We start from the raw sequence: 19,936 nt of genomic DNA, 5'->3' as shown, positions 1-19,936 counted from the left end.
TGAATCCTCACAACCATCTATGAGTTAAGTACCATTTACAGATGACAAAACCTAATCTCAGAGATACTAAACAAATTGCCAGAGTTTCCACACCTAGGAAACAGTGGCACTGAGAATTGAACACAACTTGTAACAACTTTTAACAACTGCAAATTTTTCTAGAAGACCAAGGAATATTTTCCCACCAACATCTATTTCTGATTTGGCAAGCTTTCAGGAGAAACAAAATCCTGGTCTGATAATGAAATTTTCCAAAGCAAGTTTCATTTAAAGTCAAAGATGTCTTCCAAGATGAAAAGTTAAAAATAAAAGTCAATGATGAGAAATGGAAATTGCTATCACCTGTAACTGAATTTTACTTCCATTCCCTAATTCATAGTCGGTAGTTATGTGCTATTCTTCCATTCTGGACAATGGCCTCCTCCATGACCCTACTCTACACTAAAGTAAGAGATAAATATAAAATAACTAGATGGTTCTCCTCTTGTATTCTGTGCATGTGCTATACTGTCATCCAGTTAGGCACACTGAAAAATAACTAAATTCCAGTACTTACTTTGACACTCTGATGGAGAAAGAGACAGAGAAAGAGAGAGAGGAAGGAAGGGAGAGAGGAGGGAGAAAAGATAGATCAACAAACATTTAAAGTGACATTATTCTATCCCATTGCCATGATTTTTCTCTAAATTTTATGTCTTGCAGTTCACAAAATTTAATATTTAAGAGGATTACTATACTATTAGCTTGACCCATCATATAAACTGAGGAATCTTACCTTAGATTGAAAGGTTAGATGTAAAGAATAAAGCAAACGTTTACTACCAACTATTTGTTGAATTGATTATAAAATGATTGATATGTCCTTTCCCTCCTCACTTTTGGTGTGACAAGTCTGAGTTCTACAGGATTATAGTCAAAACCTGTTCAATGACTTTGTATAGTAAGTTGTGTGTGATGTTGCTGGAATTGATTCTAAACAAATAGCCAGTAATAAACCCCACATTTTCTCAACCTTGGTATTTATTTTAGAAAAATATGCAGTGATCAATCTGACTTTAGTGTATGAAAAATACAAGCAATCTTCTCTCTTACTGCTTTGATAAGATTCAAGCAGATCTTGATGAAGATATGTTAAATTAGAAGTCACTAATTTTTATAGAAAGTAGCATCTGAAAGAGATCTAAGTGTTACTTCAGCACATTCCTTTTATAGATGAGACAACCAAGATCCAAAGAGATCAGGTAATTTTGCAATCAGGATTCCTTCAGTCATCTGTTCAGTCAGCATCATCCACAGGATGAGCATTGCCAGGCAATACACAGCCAAGTGCAGAAGGAGTCTTGCGATCCAGCGGCTTACATTTTGGTTATCAGTAGTGGAATAGGAGTCTTCGGACTTCAACTCTTTTTTGCTCTGCTACACAGCTCCTATTTTTAATATCTACATTTAATTCCATACTAGAGCAAAAAAGAAACATAGCTTTCCCAATACTGTATTATGGAAGCCTCATAATAGACAAATGCCACACTCAATGACGAACATAAGATAGTGATGTCCATATAAAGATAAGTCAATAATGGTTGACTGTCTATAAAGAGAAAAGTAATTTTAAGATTTGTTTTTATGCCTCTTCAACACGAGACATTTTTAAATCGAGGTCCCAAAGCAACAAAGAGAAATTGAAATACTTTTTAGGCACATAGCACTTGACTCAAAACAATCATATCTGAATAACTTTTGGAGATATTCCTGAGAACCCCTTTTAAGAAGAGACATGAAACGAGGATGCCTCTAAAATGTCTGAAGACTTTTCTAATAGGCTACTTCTCTGATCTTCAGGAAATATCCTTCATTAGCACATCCCCTAGATCTCCAGCAGAGTAGTTATTTAGGAATAACACATTTCCAGACCTAACCCTCAGTTACTACAACCTGAGAGGTTGGTCTAAGGCCATACTTCCCGTGCCCTGAAGAACAAGACTGTGCTGTATTACATTCAGGAATCCAGACAGCCAGACTCACCTCACTCACTATGCCGGCATAATACGCAAACCTAGTCTCTCCCTGCAATGTGGGCACGTGGTTGGCTCCCCACAGATGTAAGGAGTATATTGCTTAAAGGTAACTATTAACTTGCATAACTAATTTGCTCCAAGTGAAATAATTCTGATCAGGGAATGCATAAACCCAAAGGTTCTCTAAGGAGTAAAAAGAAAGAGAAAAAAAAAAACAGATTAATTTGTATAAGCACATAATAATTCAAAGAATTCCTTGGTGAGTCCCATTAAGCATCACTATAATAGTTGACCTAATAACGGTGGGAAGTGTGAGGCATGGTTTCTAGGTTCAAGCCCCTATAAGTAGTTCATTACTGTGATTACTGCTGTTTTAGCCATTGCACCAGCCAAGAAGAGTACAGCTGCTGATTTGATGTTTGCAGAGCAAAGATCATGATAATAAAACAGATCAACATCAAAACTAATTAATCAACTTGATAAGCAAATATTACCAGCCCAGTACCAACACAAAATGTTCTCTTGTGTTCTTATTAAAGCCTGTCACCTAACTCTGTTATTAGAATTTCAGAAAATGTAAGGTTTCATGTTTTTATTATACTTCCATCTATCAAATTAAGCTGGTGGCCCTCTCCTCTCTCTATTGCTTGATTTGCATTAAAATGGAACTAATCAAATTCTTATTTCATTTAAGTGCTACAAATATTAACAAATGGAGATGTTACGTTTGAGCTAATTTAACTGTTCTAGTGGCATTCTGGTATGGAGTTGTATCAAATCAACACTCTTAATTATTTCAAATTAATTCATTTATCAGTAAGTTCTACAACACCCCTAAGCGCGTTGAAAATATAGCTTAGGTTTCTATCCTTGTACGAAATTCCTATTTTGATTACAAACCAGTAGAACGTGTTTTAATCAACGTCAGCATTTCAATCCATTGTGATTCTGGAAAATGAGTGTGTCGGGTACTGCTATGTTAACTTAGCAATTAACCTTTGGCCAGGTCTTTCAATAGGCCCCACTGTGAGTTCTTATTCATTCAAATTGGGAGCAATAGCACATCATCCTGTAACCAAAGGAGATCTAGTCAAAGAATTGTCATTTTATATCCTTCTTTCAAAGAACTAAAATATTCAACTTTCCTTATTAACCTTTCTAATGTATTGTACATAGAAAAGGAAATGGATCACTGAAATATGTTCTGAAATCCTGGGGTGAAACCTTTCTCTTGATCTGAATCTGAGGCTTGGTGCCCTGTGAAGAGGAATAAATCTCTCTCGTGCCATGAGGAAAGGGAAAGGGGACGAGCCAATCACTCAGAAATGTGAGCCTCGACTGTCACAAAGATGTATATTGCTGATGGTATCGATTCCCTTCTTTTTTTACAGAAACATCTTGGAACTTGTCAAGCTTTACTGAAGGTGATTTGCATTAATTAATGCAACAGACCCTTTAATCTTGCAAATTCTTGACTTGTAATATTGTAGCCAAGCTACCACGAGGGAAAATTAATCAGTTAGTGGGAAGGAGCACTCGTTCAGTCCGCGCCAAGCTGTGCCCACGCCTGAAGAGAAAGACCTCTATGAAGTAGAGCACTAATGAATTCATGCTACCTGCTTCCTCATCATTCATGCTATGAATATTCATCCGCTTCATTTGTTTTTGCCAGTAAGCGCTGCTTTGAAAAAAAAAAAAAGAAAAATGTCGATGGATTCTTGGGGCTTGCAGAGCTCAGAGAATAGGTACTGGGTCATGGTGACTCCTGTTAAATGGATACAAATCTACTTGTGTTTGGAAATGAAAAAAAAAATGTCATTGTCATCTCTTTAATGATCGATCTGAGTACCATGGCTGCCCTCACTTGGTTTCTTGAGAGTACTGTTGTCAGCATTGTAATAACGAATTTATGAAAATTGAATCTGTAATTCCATTTCAGAGGTAAAATCTGCATGGATGTAACCATTCAATAATTTCATTCCTGCCTTCTTGGGTGGTGACATTGTCGGTTTCAGACTGAGGTACATGAGTTTATGGTATTGGCCCTCCTGTTGTTTCTGAGATCTGACAAGATGTCAGTTACAAGCTATGAGATCAAGTAGAGATTCTTATTGCCTAAATGCTCACTTAAAAGTAAACAAGTAGTCTCATAATTTAAAAAACTCATGGTTCTTTCCCACTTGCTTCTCTGTTTTCCAAGAAAGGTTTGAGCTGCAAGATAAGAATGAATATACTTCAGATTGTAGTCTCAGAGTTTGCAAGCGTCAGACATCCGTATGTTCTTATAAAGTTTCTGTCTAAACTTTTAGTAGAACGATGTCAGGAGTGAACCCTAGATGAATGAGTGAAAGTCATCAGGTTTATCCAATAAGCAACCTAGCAGAAAAATTTTAGAAAAGAAGCAGGGATCCTTTTTCTTGGGTTTTAAAGATGTTTCTCCTTGCTAAGTGACCATCTTAGTAATTTGAGAGTTCCTGAATGGTAGGCCCAGTTACAGGCATCAGTATCGTGCTGCATACCCTATTCTGTCAAAGTCATTTTTCAGAACTAACTCTTGGCACAAGCACTGAAATTTAATGGCAAAAACTGGCCTACTACCATGCGACTTATTTTCAATTGCAAGGCAATGAAAACTAATAAGCTGAAGAAAATTTTAATTTCCTGAACTCCAAAGCCAAAATGGGCACAAAGAGACTCTGTAACATACAATGAGTTGGTCGACTGTGGGGACCCAGGAACAATAAACAATCCTCTTAAGCAAGGCTCATGAGTGAGAGTGGCTATAAGCTGTGTTGGGACAGAAGGTGATTGAAGAGGATGCCTACCAATTGCTCATCAGGAATATTTGCCTTTTTATAGAGCAGAGGTTCAAAGTAGCCCCTGTCATTCCCTAACTATGAGGATAGATACATCCATATATGAAGGGCCAAAGGCAGAAGACAGAGAAAATGTCAGGGGCTGCATGTCTGAGACTAACCCTGTCTTTAAGGGAACAGCTCTCCTTGGTCATTGGCCCCTATGCTGCTAGCTAGCTCTGCATGCCAAGAGCTTCTGATGGATTACAAGATGAGATATTTAAAGGTATTGTAAGTATTCCTACTTGTATAACATGAACCACTGAATTGTCCCTCATTTTAACAGCAACGAGATTCAGGGTTACTATAGCCTTACTCCTCATCCCATTGTAAATATATCATGACATCACGAGAGCCTCTGTGTTCAAATTCACTAAACCAGGTTTACACATCCTAGATCTGTGTATCTATCCCCAAATTGGAAAAATAATTTTTTGAGAATGATCTTCAGAATAATGGAAATGAAAAAAAAGTGGACAGTTGAGCAATTTTTCACCATCCATAAAACCACTAGAGTGCTGATAGCCCTAAAGCTCCAATTTTTTTTTTTCTCATGACTAAGTTTTTTTTCACTTAGGAGCTTTCAACATTTGAATTTTCCAGATGATTGCTGAACCATCTTCACTAAACTGAAGTAGACACTATGGCATTGTTAAAAAAGAAAGACTGTCCACATGAATGCAAATATCCCAATGAAAAGTGAAGAAGTAGGTCACTCAAGCAGTAAATTTGGTCTTTGTGATGTCAAACATTTGAATACTTGGGAAAATCCAGGTGTTTGAACGATACGGTTTTTCATCTGGTTATCTGGTGTTGTCTAGATAGACAGAAAATGCTCAGGTGTTGTAGGTAATGAGATTTAACTTTTTCATGCAGGAATCTATTGCTGGTGATATTCTGCTGCTAAAAATCTCTTTGCTGTGCAAAGAGGAATAAATAATGCAGAGCAAATGCTATTTGATTTTTATTTACTTTTGGCGAACACATGAATGGAAGAGGCTTGGGAGACTGTCCCGGGGTTATTCAGATGTGATTGTGGCACAGACCTCCTTCGGAAAGACCGTTCTGGAGGCCTGCCACTCGGCTCCTTCCTGCCAAGGAAACTTTTATCCAGCTCCTTTCCATCCTTTCTAATTCTATAATTGTCCCCCTGCTCTTCACATAATCTTCGTTGTTCCCAAAGTCTACTTGACAGAATTGTTTAAGAGAAACCAAGTTTAACTTTTTATTCTTCAAATAGGGAGTTTTTTCATTTTAAGGATTACATCTTTTAAGCAGAAAAATAATGTAAACAAATCAATGCAGTTATTTTATGGTGCATGTTGTGGTGTCACATAAGTAAAGGCTATTTTTCCCAAATTAAACAAAATACTTTTTTTTTTTTGGTTTGGTTTGTTGATGTCATTCTGTTGCCAAGGACTCACTGGTTATACATATTGGAATCTTAGTGTTTCCTTTGTAATCACAGAAAAGAGAAAAAGAAAAAAATCTCATCAAAGGGAAGTTCACTTTCCAGAAGGAAGTTTGAGATAGTCACGCGACTCTTGTATCTGTGATTATCTGTGGACATTTTCTTCCCTGATTGGGCTCTGGATTGGTGAGTGTGTGTATTTCCTCAAATCGTGTGCTTACCTCATTTACTGTTCTGAAGCTGGACAGAAACACAGGCAAGCTATTCAGACCGATTTTCTTTTCCGTGAGCTTATGTTGTGGAACTTGCTCTGAGGCATGAACTATATTAGGCAGGCACACAGAAGGTAGGCAGCTATGTGAAGTCGTGAGAGGATTTCCAGAGAAAATCTAGGTATTTGTTTTGTACATTCCTAGGTAGTGTTTTGATTGTGTCAAATTCTACATTTCAGTGCCAACTTAGAACGACTTCATGGGGTAAACAGTCCCTGTCCTTGTTGGCTCCCTCCTCCCATTAGTTGCAGAGGTTTCCCTGAAACCAAAACACGTGCTCCACCTTGTTTAGCAAGGGCTTCCAGCCACCAGGTGTCATTGCTCTGTGCTAATTGTGTTTTGTCAATGCTCCTTTGGATGGTTTGCTAGTCCCACCCCTGGGGAAGCCTTCCGGGTCAAAAGAGCTGCTACTTCCTGTCACAAACGTTCATACCAACCTGATTTGGCTCCGCTTTCATTTTCCCTCGAGATCTTTACTTCACTCAATCCTGTTCCAAATCTTTGTACCTTCATGTTATCGACAGGATATTTAGTTCAATGTTTCAGTCAGCTGGCGACGAAGAGGCAACAATCAATTGGCAACTGCAAGAAACATTAAGCATTTTGTTTCAGTTATCTTTTATCATGTAATAATTGAATGGAATTTATGGTTTATTGAAAACGAAAAATCCCCCTGTTGAATATAATGACCATTTTAAATACACTGAAATATATTCTCTGAAAGAGTATCCTTTTACACTATGAAGTCTATTCCTTTCTGGAGACAAGAACATGGAGAGGCCCTGGTCCCATGGTGCAAACACAGGGGCCTGGAAGCTGAGCCCCTTGAGTCCTTATTCCTGGTTGGTCACTTCAGCCTCAGAAACTCATCTTCAGCCTCTTTTGTCCCATATGTAAAAGAGAGATAATCTTTATCTACCTACCTCATAGTGGTGTTGTGAAGATGAATTAAGTTTATAAAGTGCTTTGACGCTTGATAACTACGTTAGCACAAAGGAGCCCTGTGTGCAGCCCTGAATAGGCTGCGGCGGGGGAGGTGGAGACAACCTAACAACACGACAGCAATAAGTCACCAAGCAGAGAGTATGATTATTCGTGATCACTTCACAGAAGTGAAACTTGTTCTTCAAAGGTCTATGTAGAACTTTTTTTTTTAATTATCAGCTTTTTAATGAGAAAAATTAACTCCTTTCATACAAACACTGAGAAGCTTCATATAGAATGACAATTTTCCTCTTAGCCAAACTGAATTTTACTAAATATTTATTAAATACATCCAGAAGACTGGGCTCCTTCTGATGCCTAAAGAGTTCGCATGTGTGATCCCAAACTGCATTTTCCAGAATGCCTGCACAATACCTGAGTTCAGGACTAATGATTGCTAAGGGGTGTTCTGGAATCCGCTACCAGGAGGGAACATTTTTAATAGATATTACTGAGATTAGATTTTGTTGCTTATGGTGAGATTCTTTTTCATCCCTAAGATGATGCATCTCTCCCTTTGCAACCCAATAAAAGAATGTAAAGCCTTATTTCTTCCTGGAACTTCTGAGTCGGTTTATTTTCAGATTATAAATAAATTTTAAATTTTTCAGAGAAGTGTTTACACAAGGGCTTCTATATAGTGATATACAAGTATACTTACACGTGCATAGATCTGAGTGTACGTGCATGTCCTGAGTATAGGACAAAGGAGATGGTGGGAAAACAACCATAGGGAATATCCCATACAACTTCCCCCAAAAGTAAATGCTTTTTCTTACTTAAATATTTAGTACAGATAAGAACTAGTGCTAAATAACATGATTGGGGGTTATAAATATCATTTTTGAGTCACAGAGGCAATATTGTAAAGTAGGAATAAATACAACCATGGAACTATACTAACAATTCAGGTAATATTTTAAAGATGTGGCTTCATGCGAAAAATTATGTACATAAATATTGTCATTGTTCCCTTAGTTAATAATTATATTCCTTTGCAAAAAAAAATGCATGCTCTTAAAAATATGAAATAAGGTTTCAGAAAGTTTATCTTGTTAAGTGGGTTTAAAATCATGTTGTGCCTGGAGCTAACATAATGTACACATTCAATATAATCTCTTCCGGATTCTAAAATCTAGTTGCCAGTGGTATAGCTTAAAATTTCAGATTGGTGAAACATTTCTAATGCATGGTATTAAACTTTCTGAAGCATGAATTTAACCTAGGCAATTATCTGATCCATTAAAAAAAGTTTATGTTGCCATGCCAGACTTAAGATAAATACCATTTTTTTATACTCAAAATATGAGAATAGTGAGCCAAAATAATTTGGATTTCTCTGACCTTTTTTCCCAGTCCCAAGCATCCATATATTTCAAACCAAAAGTGCAGCAGAATATCCTTGTTTCTGAGGGAAATATCCTTGTCTTTCTTTTACTTTTGTGCAAGAAAACTGAAGTTAACTGCACTAGATTCAGGGGTGTGCAAATAAGAAAAGGTGTGGCAGCCTTTTAGGGGGGTTGGCCAGGGGCAGTGGGGAGAACTCATCATTGGGAGGCTTTACAACAAAGGTACAAAACAGAATCTAAAAGTAGTAGAGCTGGACAATTCTTTGAAATGATAAAAATGAAATTCTTCCCCAAAGAGATGAAAAAACAGGTGGAGACATGTTATTAGACAGAAGCTATACATCTAATTACTGGGAAAAAGGAAATTTGAACCCGCTATATTTTACCCTTAAGTCTTTCCAGCCCACATGAAACTCTCCAGAGTCTTCCCTGACAGTAATAGACTTTTTTAGAAAACTAATTTTTAGCAAAGGTACATGCGACTATACTGCCATGGAACAGTCATTATGTAATTATCATGTATGTGATGCTTCATAAATGTAGCTGTCAACTTCTATGGCTACTTCCAGTTAATTCTATCCCATAAATATGTGGCATACAACACATGGAAAGTTCTCTTTTGCTCCAAAGGAATGCCTGACAACTTATTTATATCCACTTTTATCCCTGGCATATTATTATTACCAAACTCTTTTCATATCTAGATGGTATGAGATAGCTAAAAAATGAAGTTTTCAGCAAATTGTTTATTGAAGGTCTCACCTGAAGCTTCTCTTTAGTGAAGGTGGCAGGAGGAGAGGGAACTTGGGTGAGAAGCTGTCCTCTATTAAGTTGTCTCTGCTTTTCTTCTCAGTTACCAGACAGCTCAGTAGCCTGGAGAGCAAGATGATGTAAGACACGCAAATTAGGTTTTTCCCATTCTCAGATCAAGGAGGGCAACCAATGAGCCAGGGGTTACCACACCTTTGAAACCAAATCGTACATTGAATTTAGAGCTAAGACAAAAATACAAAACAAAACAAACATTGTAAAATATGAGCAACATCATCCTTCCTGTTGGTTCTTTCCTTGGTTTTACTGAATTCTTTTTACAGTTTAGATCAGAAGTTTCTAGTAATGATAAGTAATGCCATTATAGGTTATAGCTTCAATGCAGAAATGGTGAAAACATGAATCACAAACAAAATTACCAGGGATACAGACTTTGTCTGTACTGACACCTTACCTAGGAAATTGGAAACAAATACTACTTAATGTTCTGGTTTCATTAATAATATCTAGAAAAAAAAAAAAAAACAGGAGCATGTTGCTCAGCATTAAACCATTGCACAATATAAACCTGCTTCCAAATGGCAAGGATTTCTGCTACTGACATTTGTTCTTCATTCAGTTATTTTAAGTAAATAATTTTCACATCTAACTACCTCAGCTACTGTTCTTTTATTTAGAAACATGAAATCATGCACTTTGTAACCAACAAGTTTTTCATTTAAAATTTCAAAAAGATACTTGGTGCAAAGCAATTTTCAAAAATTTGTATATGATATAAGAAACCCAACCTCAGGAGGTTGTTCTTAATTTTGTTTGTTTCTAAGTTCGATTGGGGTAAAATCTCGTTTCCACTTAACACTAAGAGAAGCTGCTCTATATTTGCTTAATTTGCCTTAAACATTTTGTGCTCCTCTCCCTGTTCAATTTTTTTTGTTTGTTCTAAATCTATCTCTGAAAAGAAAATGTATCAGGTGGCAGATGAACATCAAACAAGAGAATGGACCAATCATTTCTCAGTTCCCTGTTGTCAACTCTGCATGACATTCTGATTGTGCAAAATTGCCATTCCTGTGCTTCTCTCTCCCATGACCATTCCAGAAATAAGGTCTGAGAGACCCCATATGTGTGTTTAGGGAACGGTGTAGACATTTCCCCCAGTACGAGCACAGTGCCTGGACCTGAATGATTACCTTGGCAGTTCTTGTGCTTTTACTTTGTAAACATTGTACAAATGTATTTGGAATTTTATTTGAAATGAAGAATTAAACTAGTTATTAAATTTTTTTCCTTCCTGTAAATATATATATTCAAACTCCATGTATCCAAACATTCCTTTAGCGTTCGGATTGTAAGAGTGTCTTTATTGGCTGGAGGCCGCCGTCTCAGGCCGTGGTCCCATGTGCTCTAGTTGAAAGCACAGTGTGTGGAGTATTTGATGTACTATAATACCATAGTTATTTTGGTCTGTTAAGTAAGTTGCAATTTGTGATGAAATGAAGTGGAAAGTAGTGCTTCATAATGAGCAAATTTCCTTGGTTACATGATTTTTTCTTGTAAAACTTTAAAAAAAAAAAGAAAACTTGAAATTTTATATATTTGGATTTTGTAGATTTTTTTTTATTTTATTGCAACACAAGGTACCAAAATCATTAAATAAAGTACACTGTGGTCATTTTAACAGAAGTCTGAGTTCCTGATTCTTCCTAAGTCTAAGAAGAGAGCAGTCATTGTGGGTCTAAGATGGGAAGATGGGGGAGAAGGCCATATTCTCAGGCATAGTCTCAAGACAAAGTGATTTAAACCTGAAAATAAACAAAGCTGAGTTCTGTCGAATCTGAAATAAATTTAAAATGAAATTATATTGATTTCTAAGATATGTTTCATTTTTTAATTTCTGAAAAGTGCTAAAGAATGTTTCTCTAAAACCACTATAAAAGCAAAGAGCTATTTCAGATTGCAGAGGGTTAAAAATCTAAATAATCTGTCTAAACATTAATAAAAGGAAAAACTGTCAATGAAAAATGTGCTTTTAAAAAAAATGATGTGTCTAAATTCCTGATTTTTCTACAAAAGTAGCGTTTGTGCTTATATAATTGTTTTTCTTAAAATATTCTGTTTTTGCTTTAAGAAAATTTTCTACTTTCTATACAGTTTGGTAAGAATTCTACCGGTTTATAAAAGCCTTCCTGTAGTGGGACCTGGGTGGCTTAGTCAGGTGAGCGTCTGATTCTTGGTTGCAGCTCAAATCATGATCTCGGGCCGTGAGATCGAGCCCCATGTGGGGCTCTACACTCAGCGGGGAGTCTGCTTGGGATTCTCTTCTTCTTCATCTCCCTCTGCCCCTCCCCTGCTTTCTCTCTCTCTCTCTCTCTCATAAATAAATATTTAAAAAGAAATAAAAGCCTTCCTTTATAAAAGGGAACTATAGCATAAGCTCTAACTATATGTGTAGAAACTACTATCAATATCAAATAGAAACAGATAAAACTATTAGAAGGACCAATGAAAAAAATTTCAAGAATTCACATGTTTCTTTTTGGAGTAATTTATTAGTTTTCTTTATTACTATAATAATAACATGTGCTAAATGTAAAAATACAAATCCACCATTTTGATGTACTTCTTTCTAGTCTTTTTTGTAAGCATTTATATTTTTTACACTATGATTTTAACAAATATTTCTGAAAATCACAGCCATTTGACATGCATGGTATTGGAGTCATAAATATGAATAAAACACATAATCTTCTTAAAGAATACAGTCCAGTAGGGAAATAAGTCCAGATACATGAATTATATTATTTGGTAGTAAAAGTAAGGGTCTGCACAGACTATTCTGGGAGCACAGCTTGCAAGAGGATGGGGTGGGGAGGGAGTCACACCAGGGAAGGAGCCTGGATCCCTGAATGAATGGATGGAGCAGAGTCCCTATCCACCCTGGCTGAACCAAAATGGAAACAAGCAATATGTAAACTTCTACTGGGTTGAGCTCCTGACATTTGGGGTTGTTTGTTACAGCAGTTAGCTTTTTCGGATATTTAAAGGAGCATTCCATGGTCCAGCAACATACAATCAGCTCAACCATGAGTATGATTAGCTCAACTCCCTGAGTTTCAAAAACAAGGAGGAAAAGAAATGGCTATTTGTATTGTTCTATGTTCTCTACAATGAGTGAGTATTGTTATTATAATCTGAAAACAAATAAAATTTATATTTAAGGGGAAATTTTTTAAAAAGAAAAACACACTATATTCCTGAATTTCAAAACTTAATTTGGTGAAAAATGAAATTTGCCTCTGATTAATCTAGAAACATAATACAACTCAAAACAGAGCCACAAATATATTTTATAAAACTTCACAAAATGATCATAAAGCTTATATGGGAGAATAAAAGCACTAAAATAACCAAGTATTTTGTTTTTAAATAAGAGTAGTGATGGAACTTTGCCCTCCCAACCTATTATAAGTTACAATAACAATGTACTACCTGTGTGGCACAAGAATATAATTTAAAGTTCAGAAACAGAATCTGTACATATTATATAAGTGAATTTAGTATATGATAATGATAATTTTAAATCAGTAGAAAAAGGATGGCCCCTTCAATAAATGGTCTTAGAATAACCAGCTCACCACTAGGGACACCACTTACCCTCAAATCAGATCATACAGATTAAAGATATAACTCTGAAAAAGTACAACTATAAAACTAGTATACTAATGTCACCTGAGATGGGAAGTATTTTTCGTTTCATTAAAGAAAGAAAGAAAAAGATTATAAGCAATAAGGAAGTAGGCTAAGGAGATATATATATATATTTCCATTACTTCCCTTAAAGGAGCAACACAATTGTCCAAAAATCAGCTGAAAAAAAAAATACTGAACCTACTAGACTGGACAAATATCCTAAAATATATATACAAAGATCTTTATAACAGGGAAAATTGGAAAAAATCTATGGCATATCCTTATAATGAAATACGCTGTAACAACTACAAATAAAAAATACTTGTAAAATATCTTTATGGTATTAAATAACAATATCAATTGTTAAAACTTCATTTTGAAAGTAAAGAACAAAGAAACAAGTGTCTTCGTAAACCATAAATAAAAATGCAGTGGTACATTAGAATACCAAGCAAATAATGGTATAATGAGCAAAGAATATTGAAAGGAGAGAATTGGCTCTAGATAAATATGCAGCTACCTGAGAATAGTCTTGTCTGACACACCAGTTGATCAGTGAGTATGAAATTGGCAACTACGTTAGGTGTGAATTGAATTTATTTGACAGATTTTTAAAAGAAAGATGTAACCATGTAGGGCAGCAACTGAAAGTTTCTCTGAACGATTTATGCCTAGAGCTGGTTTACAAAAAGTGATTAGGTCCGGAAAGACTTTAGGAAAAGTCTTCATTTTTCAGACAATCAGAGTAAGTTCTAAAAAAGACAGGAGATGAGAAATGGTCACCTTGAGAAGGAACATGCATGCAGGAAGCCAGGACTGTTGGAGGAGACTTGCAAAGAAATCACTTGTGGCTATTCAATAGTGTCAAAATAAAGTAGCGCCTACCCTTCACATAACAGAAACCCTCTCTGCCTTTTCTACCTCACAGACAAATAAGAGACATAAACTCTGGCCCTCCTCCTGAAAATTAGAATCTATCTGTATTCACAACTATCCTTGCCACTGTCTCAAAAAAACACCCCTACATCTTTTCCCAGGGCTTAAACTTCCCCCTGTGTTTTATAAATCCATGACTTTTATTTCATTTATGGGACATCACTCCATCTCCTCTCCCCTTTCACATCTTTTCTGGGACCATTTCCATTCTGTCTACCATCACGCCAAAATTGCCGAAGACAAAACTAAAACCTCGATTTTTGTCCCTCCTCCTTCCCTCTCTCTCTCTCTCTTCCTCCTCTTCTTGTCTTCTCCCTTTTCCTTATTCATTCAAAGACAAACAAATAAAAGTGTCAATTCCTTCAGAGTAGAGATCACATCATGGTTTTGGTTTTGGTTTTGATTGAATTGAATAAATGAACATTACCAGAGACAAATAAATTCATTAAATTTTTGCAGCCTAACTTTCCTCATCTAAGGGATGGTGGTGGTGGTGAAGGCTGTACAGAAATCAGCCAGCTCAGTGGCTGCAACTTAGTAATAAATAAGATGTTACTGCTACTGAATTAAGTCTCGAAAATCTAAATAAGTTGCTTATTCCCAAGTTCAATGGCCTCTTTGCTCTTCCTACCGCTTGATTTTTCTGGCTGCAAGTAGGGGTGTGATCCCCCACTGAGTCTCTTTCAACCCTTCTGTATTCTCCCTTTCCTCTCTCTTAGTGGGACTTCTCCTTCTCATACTGAAATGTGGTGATTCTCAAAGCTCCTTCTTCAGTCCTCTTCTCTTCTTCCTTAAGGCTCTCTCCTAGGCCACTTCTAAGGCTCTAGATACTCTTGTACACAGAAGAGTACTAAAAATACCTCATCTCGGTAAGCTCAGACATATAAGCTCTTATTTAAAAAATAAATAAAAGAGCATCTATTCCCCCAGATTTTAGAATCATTTACTCATTAGACATGCCATCCCAAATATGTTCCCATTTTCTTTTTGATATGATCCAAGAATGGATTTCCCAGAATAAATTTCTACACAGAGCAGAGATTTGGGGTATAGTTATTTCACTACTGATTTTGGTTCCATTCTTCATTGCCTTCAGGAGAAACGTGTCAGGAATTGTTTAAGATTGTTAGTATTATTGACCTTGGCTTACCTGTTGGTTTTATACCCTGTATAAACTCAATTTTTTCCATCTCTATTGAGACTTATGCAAAACTACTATGAACAGCAAGACTATCAAGTATTATTTGGTGAATCTTTCCAGTGGGTGAAACAGGAATGTGTTCTGCCCCTATGTCTTCTTGTTAATTTGCATCTTAACAACTTGATACTCATTTTGGGTGAACTGAGTGAATCCCTTTTTTCCTACTCAATTCTTATATTGGAAAGAAACTTTCTATGTGCTGATAAAATTATCTTACTGGCATGAACTAGGTCAAGCCTTTACAGAAAACCTACCGTCTAGCTAATCAGTGTTTGACTGAGTAGATTGAGATTTCTACATCCAGATCATAAATGTTGTAAATATTCTTCTAAATTTAAGCAATGTGTAAATATATCTAGCAAGCAATGTATTCAATTATCTAAGATACAATTTGTTTAATTGGAGGGTTCATTAAGAAATTACATTAAACAAAATTACGGTTCTTTGGGTACAGCACCAACTTTAATGTATTTAAGGCTACATAATCAGACCTAGACATTTAGGACTTCCATCAGCAATTCTACCTATGTCAGTGGGAATCCAAAACAATTTTCTGAGGAAAACCTTTACCCTGCATGTGAGGCTTCCTTCCTCTGACCTCTGGGGAACAAAGAGTGACATAATACTCAGGCACAATTTTTTTAATTCATAACAAGATATCAGTACTAACTCAAGAGCATTTGGCTGTTGATGTATGGCTCTCCTTTAAAAAATGTTGATATATATACTACCAGTGTTCCAAATTTTTTTTAAGATTTTATTTATTTATTTGACAGAGAGAGAGACAGCGAGAGAGGGAACACAAGCAGGGGGAGTGGGAGAGGGAGAAGCAGACTTCCCGCTGAGCAGGGAGCCCGATGTGGGGCTTGATCCCAGGACTCTGGGATCATGACCTGAGCCGAAGGCAGATGCTTAACGACTGAGCCACCCAGGCACGCCCAGTGTTCCAAATTTTTATTATAGTATATAACCTTAAGTCTCTGCCACACAATAATTATCGAAAGTTGTAATGAATAATACACATTAAGGACTGCCTGAATGGCATACAGTCTATATCTTTCTCTGTAGCAGAGGTTGCAAACTTCATATCTATGCGGGGCAGGTAAGTAACCTAAATGGGTGAGGTCTATGACAAAATAAAAAGCACATTCCTCATCTAAAGACAGAGCTACCCAATGGCTGCCATACAGGAAGGCTGGCTGCATGGTAGGGTCTTCTAATGGTTCAAGAGAAGCAAAAAACAAAATATAATAATATAATATAATATAATATAATATAATATAATATAATATAACATAGAATCTTAATTTGAAAATCCCTGATAGTTAATCTTTTAAATAATTCAAATAATTCCATTTTCTAAATTCTACATGTTAAAAACAATGTCTACTAACCAGATATGGTCTATGGCAACCCTTTGTGATCTTTCTAGATCTAGATTTTATTTTTTATTTTCGTTGAAACCAGACAGCTTGTAAACCTGGATTTTATCATCTTCTCCAAAAGCAATCACTTTGAACAAACTATCTTTTGGTGTTATGCCACTGGACTATTTTACATGGCTTTAAAAAAAACCATAAAATCCCTTATTATTAAATTGGTTCTATGGATATCATTAAGAATATTGTTCTCTATAGAGAACACAGAAGAACTGTCTTCCAGATCTCAGTACCAAGGACAGTTATAACACCAAAGAGCACTTATGTTTTAGTAATACTGTGAATCAAATGTTTCCCACTATGCTGTGGGTCATAGGAAACTCAGAGAGGCCTACCTCTAGCAATATGTAAATGTGTGTGTGTGTGTGTGTGTGTGTGTGTGTGTGTGTGTACACTTCAGACTTTGGGTTTTTTCAAAACTTAAATTTCAGTTCTCTACTGACAAATCCACTCTGAAAATTTCTCATTTCAAGTTTTTTTTTTTAATTTTATGGTGTGCCAATATCTTTGAAAACTGCCTCAGATTGATTAATTTTCAAATTGAAAGCATAAACATAAGCAAATATATAAAAAACTAAGTAGATTATTAGTGTTAATCCTTAGCCTTGAACTGTCATCCCTGACTCTACACAGATCACTTTGATTGCTGACCAGACTTCACTCCTCAGTCTTTCCATAAGCACCTGAAATTCAACATGTAAAGAACTAAAGTCACTGTCATTTAGTTTCTCTCTATTCAGTAAGCACCATTGTAAATGGCACATCAACCTCTGTTTTCTTCAACTATTTGCACCCTCTTCCCCAATATTCTGTCACCCAGTCCTGCTGATTATAGCACTGAAATGTCTCAAATCTCTCCCAGCTGTTCTACTTCACATCTTAATCATTTCTCACCTTAAACTATTAAACTGACTCTTGGGCACCTGGGTGGCTCAGTCAGTTAAGCGTCTGTCTTCAGCAGCTCAGGTCATGATCCCAGCGTCCTGGGATCAAACCCTGAGTCCTGCAACAGGCTCCCTGCTCAGCAGGGAGTCTGCTTCTCCCTCTGACTTTCCCGCTGCTCATGCTTGTTCTTTCTCTCTCTCTCTCTCTCTCTCTCAAAAATAAATACATAAAATCTTTAAAAATAAATAAATAAACTGACTCTTATTTCTCACTTGAACTACTAAGTTGACTTTTATTTGAGTTCCCCAGGCTAACTATCCCCCTTCCAAGCCCTCAACCTCTGAGCATTTTAAAAATATCTTGCAGAGAACTTTCAAAAACACATCTAACTTATATGTCTGAGCCTCCCCAATCTATGATTATGAAATGAGCAAATAAATAGGTAAATAAAAAACTAAGGTTGTTTAGGTCACTCTCTTTTTTTTTTAAACTTAAATGACCATAAATTTTATTTTTGTTTTTTTGTTGGTTTTTTTTTAATGTTTCAAGTTTTTATTTAAATTCTAGTTAGTTGGTTTAGACCACTTTCCATCTTCTTATATTATCAAACCTGAATCATGTCAGTCACAAAAGTCTCCAGATACTCCACAGTCTACATAGCAGTGTACAAATTGGCCACAGAGAAGCAAGGCATGGGCAAGGGCAGAGTGTGTTCATGACAACCCCAGGAGAACAGAATCAAAACTGAGTCAGAGGGACACATGCCGGCACCACCAGATTGAGAACAGAGGTGAAGGCCACAGTCAGTGGGGTGGACTGGGATCACACTGAATTAATGAGTAGGTTTGAATGGAGGGCCCATCTGACAGGCCAGAGGAGGAACACATGTGCCATAAAGGAACCTCATCGGGACTGGCGAGTTAGAGGAAGGGATGGGATTGTCCACCAAGCTCTGGACTGTGTAGGCAGAGAAAGGGGGTGGGGCAAAAAAAAATGGGCCATGTTGGAGGTCATAACTTGATGCCTTCCCAAGAAATTTACCTAGGACTGCTTCCTTTAGCAGCTTCCCTCTGAGACATCCATTCCAGTCTTAGAAGAACTGAGACTGTAAGGTGCAGAAATAACTCTTCACTGAGTAAGGGCTTTTGAAATTTCTCTGAGCAAACAGTGTTACTTCTTTGGGAAGCCAGAAGAAAGCATACTGTTTCCCAACCCTTCCTAGGATGAGGCCAAAAGAATTGGTTGACCAGATGTTCAACCAGGGTCTATCTTTTTATTTTCAATTAAACTGAAGGCTATAAACAGAGATTTGGGGCCTCTGGCCTCTATGTAAGCAACTGCTAAGTTGGGCCACTCTGATCCAATACAATAGAGTTGGAATGACAGGAGTGAAGATCTGTCAAAAATCCCCTCTGTCCCAACCTCACCACAACCTATAAGAATATTATGAGAAATATCATCAATCCACAGAATCCCCATTCTGGAAGTCCACCTGCCCTGCAGCATAGAAACATAATATTTTGGTATTCCCCCACATCATTCTCTCCCAACTATATACTATGTGGCAAGTGGGCAATGATGGGTTTCAGTGAATAGTGCTCCAATGAAGAATGCTCCTCTCCACTTAACCCCATTTCTTCACCTCCCCACTAACTCCTCAGGCCACTTCAGTCTGGTTCTCACAAGGCCCCCACAGACCTTTTAAAAAGGTCCAATAGGTCATTGTTTTCCTTCATTTTATCTAAATGTAATTGTCAGAAATCCAGATGTCTTCCTTGACTTCTCCTTCTTCCTCACCTCATCCAGCATCCAATTACCAAAGTGAGTCTACTTCCTAAATATCTCAAATTCTGCCCAGTTCTATCACCCATCCTAGATTGTTACAACTTTTCCAAGTACTGGAAATCATTGGCTTTTTTTTTTTTTTCTTGTTCCAGTCCAATCCATTTCACATAGAAACCAGAAGGATCTTTCTAAAATGCCAATATGATCAAGTTTTTGCCATTAAACTTCAGTGGTTCATCAGTGCCCTTAAAATAACTTCAAATTCCTGTGGCTTACAAGGCTCTGCATCATCTATACGGGGGTAATTTTTTCAGGTTCATCTCTCATGACACTCTCTCCTCAC

At 36.7% G+C, this 19,936-nt stretch overlaps 1 protein-coding gene across 1 annotated transcript in view; it reads left to right on the top strand.

The window, feature by feature from the left end:
* XKR4 (XK related 4) overlaps positions 1 to 9,841 on the top strand; it is a 433,474-nt gene extending 423,633 nt beyond the window's left edge. Inside the window, exon 4 of the transcript XR_004919870.2 lies at positions 3,407 to 9,841. The gene's annotated coding sequence lies outside the window, so the exon portion shown is untranslated. The remainder of the gene's footprint in view (positions 1 to 3,406) is intronic.
* Positions 9,842 to 19,936: the final 10,095 nt, after the last annotated feature.

Source organism: Halichoerus grypus, chromosome 5, assembly GCF_964656455.1.
Source record: "Halichoerus grypus chromosome 5, mHalGry1.hap1.1, whole genome shotgun sequence".
In the NCBI taxonomy this organism is placed as follows: domain Eukaryota; kingdom Metazoa; phylum Chordata; class Mammalia; order Carnivora; family Phocidae; genus Halichoerus; species Halichoerus grypus.
The sequence above is the reverse complement of the archived record's forward strand: the minus strand, read 5'-3'. Positions and strand labels throughout refer to the sequence as shown.